Source organism: Ursus maritimus, unplaced genomic scaffold, assembly GCF_017311325.1.
Source record: "Ursus maritimus isolate PB19 unplaced genomic scaffold, ASM1731132v1 scaffold_5, whole genome shotgun sequence".
Classification (NCBI taxonomy): domain Eukaryota; kingdom Metazoa; phylum Chordata; class Mammalia; order Carnivora; family Ursidae; genus Ursus; species Ursus maritimus.
Window position 1 is genome coordinate 58515619 of NW_024426663.1, and position 7174 is coordinate 58522792.

Here is a 7174-nt window from a genome sequence, read left to right on the forward strand (position 1 = left end):
TGATCAAAGGACAAAACTCAAGCTCTTGACCACAATATCCTACATGATCCGGCCCCTCCCTACCTCAACAAGTTCACAGGGACCACTGTCCCCTTCCTCACTGCTTTCTAGCTACACTGGTCTCCTTTCATCTCCTGAAAGAAGCCAAATATTCCATGCTTCAGGACCTGGGCACAGGATGTGCTCTCTGCCTGGAAGGTTCTATGGAGTCTGTGCATGTCTGACTTTTTATCCTTCACATTTCAGCTTAAACGTCAAGGAGGTCTACGCCAGTTACCTTATCTAAAGAGCGCCCACAGCGCTGTTAGTCCACATCTTCAGAGCACCCACCACAGTTACTGTCTGTTGATCTACGTGTTGAAAGTCTTTCTCCTTGGAGAGGAGAGTAAGGAGCAGGTCTGTCTGGATCTCTGTGGGAGCCCCGGTGGCCCCTCGCATTATCCCCAGCACATAGTAGGGGCTCGGTACCCAGGGAGTGCTGAGTATGTCCTTGTCCCCTCCCTGTAGAAGTGTGGGGAGCACACAGCCCAGCTGGCCGGCCTGCAGCCTGCAGGAACAAACACCCCAGGCCAAGATTTCGTCCTGTTTTCACAGCCTGCCTTCCCCATCTTAACCTCACACATTTTCCAGGAGGCTTTATTTGGTTGGGCTCCTGGCTAATGATCAATGTCAACTCAGTAATAGGGCAGCAATTTGGTGGCAGATGTTTTCTTGGCAGCACTAGCCATTGGTCTTAGTGGGGGCCTTGGGTCTGGACTTGAAACACCAATGCCCAATGCCAGCCCCCTTTAAAGACCTCTCCGCAAATAAACTCAAATAAACACCCTGGGCCTCCATTAACGCTCTTCCAGCTGACCCTGGGAACAGTGGGCCTTTCAGCTCTGCTAGTGCAGCCGCTCCCTGGGCAGTTAAAACACCCCAACCTGGCCTCCGGCCTCTCCTCTCTGGGGGCCACCAGGCCTGCCCTGCCCGCCACCACACACAGCAGGACTTCGTCTTCCTCCTTAAAAAAAAGGGGGGGGGGCGGCTTTCAACCAGGCAATTTACCATTCCAGACACAATCTTTCAAAGAGAAACAAAAACTCTCCCTGTCTGAGGCAGACCGCTTAGGCGTGTGTGTAATAAGATGCTAATACAATTTAATGATATTTCGGCTGGAAAACCTGTCCTCAGAGCCTCCTTGTGTCGGCAAGGCCAGACATTCAGAAAACAAGAGCTGCACGCTCTTAAACCGCTTTAAGCGGGGGTCAGAGCCCCGCTCTTTCCTATCTCTCATTAACTTTAATGCCTTCTCGGGGACAGTAATTGCCATTACAGAAATGATTTTGTAGACACAGACCCTCAAACTTGCTTCTCTGAGCATAGGGGCGCCTGAGCCCTCCTCCAACACTCATCTTTGCCCACCTGCAATTCCAAGTGTCCCAGAGGGTACCCAGCTCCCTTGGAACATGCTGCCCACACCCACCCCCCAAATCCAGTTCTGGGGACATACCTAGGGGGTCCTGGAAGAATGAAAGGGGCTTTGTCTACTTTGTCCTTCGGCACCTTCTCACCCTACCCTCCACCTCAGAGAGGGCAAAGCTCAGTCCGCTCGCTCCCACAGATGGCTGCCCATTGGCAACTGCAGGGTCCTTCCGATCCCTTCTTCAGAGAAGGGAGCTCGCTCTCTGGCCTAGCCTAAAGGGGAGAGATCAAAGGTCAAAGCTGCAGTTGGGCCCTCTCCAGATCATTAATAATAATAGTAAAAATGGCCAATACCAATCGAGTGCTTACCACATGCCTGGCTTTGGGTTTAATCTTCTTTATGCAATATATCGCTCAATCCATACACTCATGGGGTAGGGATTTTTATTAACCCCACTTGCAGATGAAGAAAGTGAGGCACAAAGCAATTGTCACAGCTGGTGACTGCATAGCTACAGCATTCCAACCCAAGCTACCTGACTCCAGGTGGTGCACCCTGCCCGCCACCCCCCCCCCCACGCCCCGGGCTACCGTGCACAGGCCTACAACCCCAGAGTGTGGCTGGGGTACTCCAGATTCCTATGGGTTATCTGAGAATCTTCCTGGGTTCCTAAGCTTTGAGCCACACAGTCAGGGTCCTATGTGGATGAAGGACAAAGCAGGCCAGGGGCACCCCCTCCTCACCATCCTGACCTTCCCCTGGAGCACCTAAAGACAGAACTAACTGTGAGGTCTGCAAGGAGCCTGCTGGATGAGTTGTGAAGAATTTGTACTGGAAGTCACTGAACCCATTCTTGGGTATAAGACAACTACCTCCCTGTTACTTGGAACTCCAGTTAACCAGAACACCCTGCACCCCCTCCCCTCAACCCCACCCCAAGAATGTGGTAGTCAATGTGAAAGGCCTACCCTCAAGACTCTAATGTGCACCTTGGGGGCTGGGACGAGCAGTCCACCTCACCTGCCAATGAAAGCCGAGAGGAAGCTCTCTTGGATTAGTGTTACTGGCCATTTAGCTGTGCAACTTAGGCAAAGGAAAAGCATGCTGGATGGGAAATGTTCTGGAAACATTTGCTGCATCCCAAGTCCAAACAACTTTGTCCTTAAACACTTCATCTCCAAAAGTGCTGGAGAGACCTTTGGCCAAACAGTTTCAAAACCAACATTCACTTCAAGTCCTGCTGCCTGGGGCGAGGACTTCCCTCTGCGAGGGATTTGCTGTAGAACCAAATGCTTTTCCACTCCAAACAACACCCAACAGCACTTGGGACAACTGAGAGGACTCCAGATCAAACAAACATCCCTTTTTTTCCCCTACCATGCAAACTTTCTCAATAAATTATTCGCCCACTTCGGATCAAAGCCTGTTTTGCAGCCTGTGACCTAAAAAGCAAATAGCGTCTCTTAAACATGAAAGCCCTCCTCCCTGCCTGGGTCGGCTTTATTACTCATTCCTTCCCCTTACAGTTATTCTGTTGTTATTTTCCTCCTCTGCTTGTTAGATCGCTTTGCAAGTCCCAACCCGCCGGAGGAAGAAGAGACGGGAGGGATGGTGCGTTCACTTGGGGCCCTAAGGTGAGAGAGGAAGTCAGGGTAGGGGAGAAGCCAGCACCTTGGGAACCCAGGAAACAGGGCCAGGCCCGGTTGGCAGCTCCTTGCACGGCCCTTTTGCCAAATGTCCTACTGGGAATTTTACCAGTGAAGGGAGGGAGTTAATGCCATTGTGGAAGGAGGGGCCAGGCAGCCGTACCATCACCTGGGCCCCTGATTCAGTTTGCAAACAGAAATGTTAAGGGGACGTCCTGACAGCTAGTCTAGGCTCAAAGCTCAGGGCTCCTCCCCTTTCCAACAAAGGCAAGGCGGCAGGCCAGTCCTGCCCTCTCAGCCCCTCCCCAATCCTCTTTAGCGCCGCTCTAAGGGCAGACCCAAAGCCTCCCGATGACCCCCTACAAACTCAGCCTCTGGGTAAAACTTTGTGTCCCGCAGTGGATGAGCGAGGGGTGCTAAGCGCGGGAGCAAGGTTTGGAAATCTGCAGAGACCAGAGTCACCCAGTGCAACGTGCCCTTGACTCAGGGCGAAGGGAACCACGGCCCCTCCCGCCCCCACCAGCCCCGGGCACGAGACCTGCAGCCAAGGTGGTTAAAAAAAAAGCGTCCCGGCCCGCGGCCGAGGCTAGGCTATTGGGAGGCGGTGGCGAGCGCCTCCAGCCTGCCCCTGGTGGCAGTTCGCGGGACCGCAGGCTGGAGGCGCGCCGGCGTGATTCCGACCGCGGGAGCCGGGAGGAGGAGCCGGAGGTGCTGCGGGGGGCTCCGGCCCCGGAGAAGGAAGGGCAAGAGGCGGTTCCGGCCGGGGGCAGCGGACTTGACGCCTGGGGCGCGGGGAGGGCTTTAGGTGAAGCGGGTAAGAGGAGCCGAGCCTCTTGGGAAGTGGGCAGCTACGTGTGGCGGGGGACTGGGTGTGTGGGGGGTGTCCTGGGCCTCTGGAAGCCACAGCGAAGCCTTCCTGCCTGTCTCGCAGACATCCCCATCTTCTGATGTAACAGCTAAGAATCGCCAAGCTGACCCCTTCTCATCTCTTGGCCTGAAAAATAGAGTGTCTCAGGCTCAGGGATAGGCGGGAAGGGACCGGAGGGAGCCACAAGTCAGCTCCCAGGCGGGGAGGAAGCGGGCGGGTGCCGCTCCGCAGGCGCAGGCGAGTGGGTGGGAAGGAGGGAGGGAGAGAGGGAGGAAGGAGGTGAGGCCGGGAAGATGCCACTGCCGGGGGCGGGGCGCGGCCGGGGATCCGGGAGAGGGACTGCAGCGGTGCTTGGTGGGGGCTGGGGCTGCAATGTCACTTATTTGAGGGTCAGGTGTGTATGTCCCAGGCTGAGACTGCCACTTGCCTACATCTTCCCGGTACCACCCAGGGCGCAGGGACGGAGGCGGAGGCCAGGGACTGCAGTACCGTCCCCGAAGCGGGACGCGAACCGGCAGAGTTGGGAGAAGGTAAACAAGGGCCACGCCCCCTGCCGTCGCCCCGCGGGCGCGCACCCGCCGCTCCGGCCCCAGCCGGTACATTTCCACTCTCCCAGCGCTTCTCCCCCGCCGGACTCCCGCGCAGCCCCGGAGGGGGGGGGGCTGCCCCCGACCCCAGCCCCCGCCCCGTACGCCGAGGCTGCACACCCGGCATACTCACCTGGAAAGGGTGTCCCCCGCCCCTCCAAAACACTGTGTTTAATTTGTGCAGAGCCTCCGCGCCCGGGAGCTGAGCATGCTGCCCCCGCGTGCAGCGCCCGCGTGCACCCAGCCCAGAGAGGGGGCGACAGGGCGGAGGCGGTGGCCCCCGGAAGGTGTCTGGGACCGGACCCGCTGCACGTGAGCCCAGCGCGGAGTCATGTGCACCGGCTCAGCCCGGTTCGGCGGCCGGACGTGCTGCGTATCAACAAAATGAAACTCAGGGCGACAGGAGGGCAGATAGCTCCAGGTCCTCCGAACCCCCATCCCCGGCAGAACGACCTCCCCACCACGGCTGTCTCCCGCCGCAGCCCTTCCGCGCGGCCGGAGCCCGCGGGGCAAGTTGCAGCCCTGGCGCGCCCCCGCCCGCCCGCGCCCCCTCACCGGCCCGGGGGCGCTTTGCCGCAGTCATTAATAAAGAAGGTCGCCAAGCTCACCCTTCCAAAAGTTGTTGTTGCATGCGCCCCTCTCAGCCTCCCTGCAATGTACTCTTTAAAACACGACTGACCAACATGCGCAATCTCTCTCCCCTGTGCTGTGCATCCCCCCGCGCCCTGGCTTCCTAGAACAGGCAGCCAGCAGGAGAGAGAGGGAGCGAGCGAGCAAGAGAGAGAGAGCGAGGAGCGCTGGCAGATCTGTTGCAAAAACACAAAATAACGCCGTGGAGATGCGCAGGGCCCATCGCTGGGGTCTGGATCTTACCTTCCTCCGCGGTGCCCTTCCGAGGGGCGCTGCCCTGGACTACGCGCCGCGGCGGGGGCCGGCGCGGGAAGGATGCTCCCGAAACCCGGAGCTCCTGGGGCCGGCGCGGGCGGGCGGGGGGCGCGCATCCATCCGGGGTCGCGGCGAGGGAGGCGGCCGGGCCCGCGGCGTCCCCGGCCCCGCACCCCTGCTGGGGACGGTCAGCCCGCTGGACCTAAGCCCTTGCCGCTAGGAATGGGCGCAAAGTAACTCCATGGACGCTACTCACCCCCCCCCCAAAATAGCCTCCAACTGCGATGGCCGCGGGCGGCACCATTCACCAATCCCCCTGTGTATGTTTCTGTTTCTTTTTAAACCAAGACTTCCTTGTGATCTCTTTAGAAAAAAAAATGTGTTGGGGTGGGGGTGGGGTGGGGGCGGGCAGGAGGAGCGAGGGAGGGGGAGTAGCCACTTTTTTCTTATTCACTCGGATCTCCACTCCTGACACCCCCCGCCGCCCGCCCCACCCCCCGCCCAGTTGTTTGGCTTCGGCAGCGGGTCCAGGTAGCGTTGCAGGCCTCGGGGGGAGGGTGCTCTGCCGGGCCGCCCGTCTGCCTGCACCTCGGGCCCAGACTCCCCATGGGCTCTGGGGCGCCCCCAGCCCGCCCTGTCCCCAGGGCCGGGCCCGAGCGGCGGCTGCGCCCGTGCAAGTCCCATCAGGTCTGCTCACACTTCACACACTCACACACATACCCCGCCCCTCCACTCTCTCACTCACACTTTCTGCTCACACTCCGCCCCCTTCGCGCCCCAGACCCGGGCGGCGCCCCCCGCAACCTTAAAAAAAAAAAAAAAAAAAAGCAAGCTTATACTTAAAAAAATCTTTTGGCGCCATATTAATGACGTACTTAAAATTTGCCATTTCTCCCTGCGTCAAAAAGACGTTTCTTTGCAAATAACAGCCTGAAGGCGACACTCGCGGAGGGAACGAGGTTTGCACTGAGCACCCCGCCTCCCGGAGCTCCAATGCTGGAAGACCCTCGCCCTAGGCCCTGCTCCCGAATCGCGGGTTTAAAAATGCGAATCGAATAAATCGCGTGGCGCTTTGCAGCGCCAGAAGTGAGCAGAAAGTGCTGGCAGGAGCGGAGGGGAGGGGCGCGCGCGCGAGTCTGGGGGAGGGGGCGCGGCCCTCCTCCCCCACCCACAGCAGATGGAAACTAACATCCCGGGCGGGGGAAACTTGAAATTGTGAGCGACCTCAAGAAGAGGGGCGGTCCGTAGAGAGGGTCCCTCTTGGGTTCGTTGCCCCCTCCCCGCTCGGGTGCCTCCGGGCTACCAGCTCTGCCCCGCATTTCCGGGGGGTGGGGAACGCAGTGATGGGTGGGTGGGTAGCTGCTCCTCCCGGTCCCAATAGGAGTTTGCCCCGCGGTGTCCCCTTCCCCCCAAGCTCGTCCTTCCCATTACCCCTAAAGGGTTAAAAACCGAGGGGGCAACTTCCAAAGGCTGGCACTTGGCGAGGAAGCGGGGCGCCCCTCTCCCCACCCTTCGCCTCCTCGCCCCTCCTCCTCCGGCTCCACTTCCCGACTTGACCTTGTGGTGCACAAACAGTGCGCTCGGATCCTCGCAGTTTCTGGAAGAAGCGCTTGCGCTCGCCAGGCAGGCGGGCTGTCGGGCGGCTCGCGGGCGGTGGCGGGGCCTTGGGTCCGTTCCCGGAGCCGCGGGCCACACCCACCCAACCCGCTGCGCCCGCCGCGCTCACCTTCTCTCGAGGAAGGAGCAGGGCTGGCCTCCTGGGTGGGGGGGGGGGGGGGGGGGG

At 59.6% G+C, this 7174-nt stretch overlaps 1 protein-coding gene and 1 long non-coding RNA gene across 9 annotated transcripts in view; one reads left to right on the top strand and one right to left on the bottom strand.

Annotated features, from left to right (window-relative positions):
- Positions 1 to 7093, bottom strand: part of JADE2 (jade family PHD finger 2) — a 52734-nt gene extending 45641 nt beyond the window's left edge. For 2 of the 7 annotated variants that reach the window (XM_040622434.1, XM_040622431.1), the window contains exon 1: positions 1493 to 1887. The gene's annotated coding sequence lies outside the window, so the exon portion shown is untranslated. Of the gene's footprint in view, positions 1 to 1492; positions 1888 to 4639; positions 4759 to 5114; positions 5178 to 5379; positions 5718 to 6948 lie in introns of those variants that run through there. The other 5 variants (XM_040622432.1, XM_040622437.1, XM_040622436.1 and 2 more) reach the window with 5 other exon arrangements.
- Positions 3709 to 5113, top strand: LOC121100750. 2 transcript variants are annotated; one of them, XR_005832526.1, is made up of 3 exons: positions 3709 to 3865; positions 4329 to 4449; positions 4691 to 5113. It is a non-coding gene; the product is annotated as an uncharacterized LOC121100750 (long non-coding RNA). The 2 variants fall into 2 exon arrangements; XR_005832525.1 differs by having other exon boundaries at positions 4371 to 4449.
- Positions 7094 to 7174: the final 81 nt, after the last annotated feature.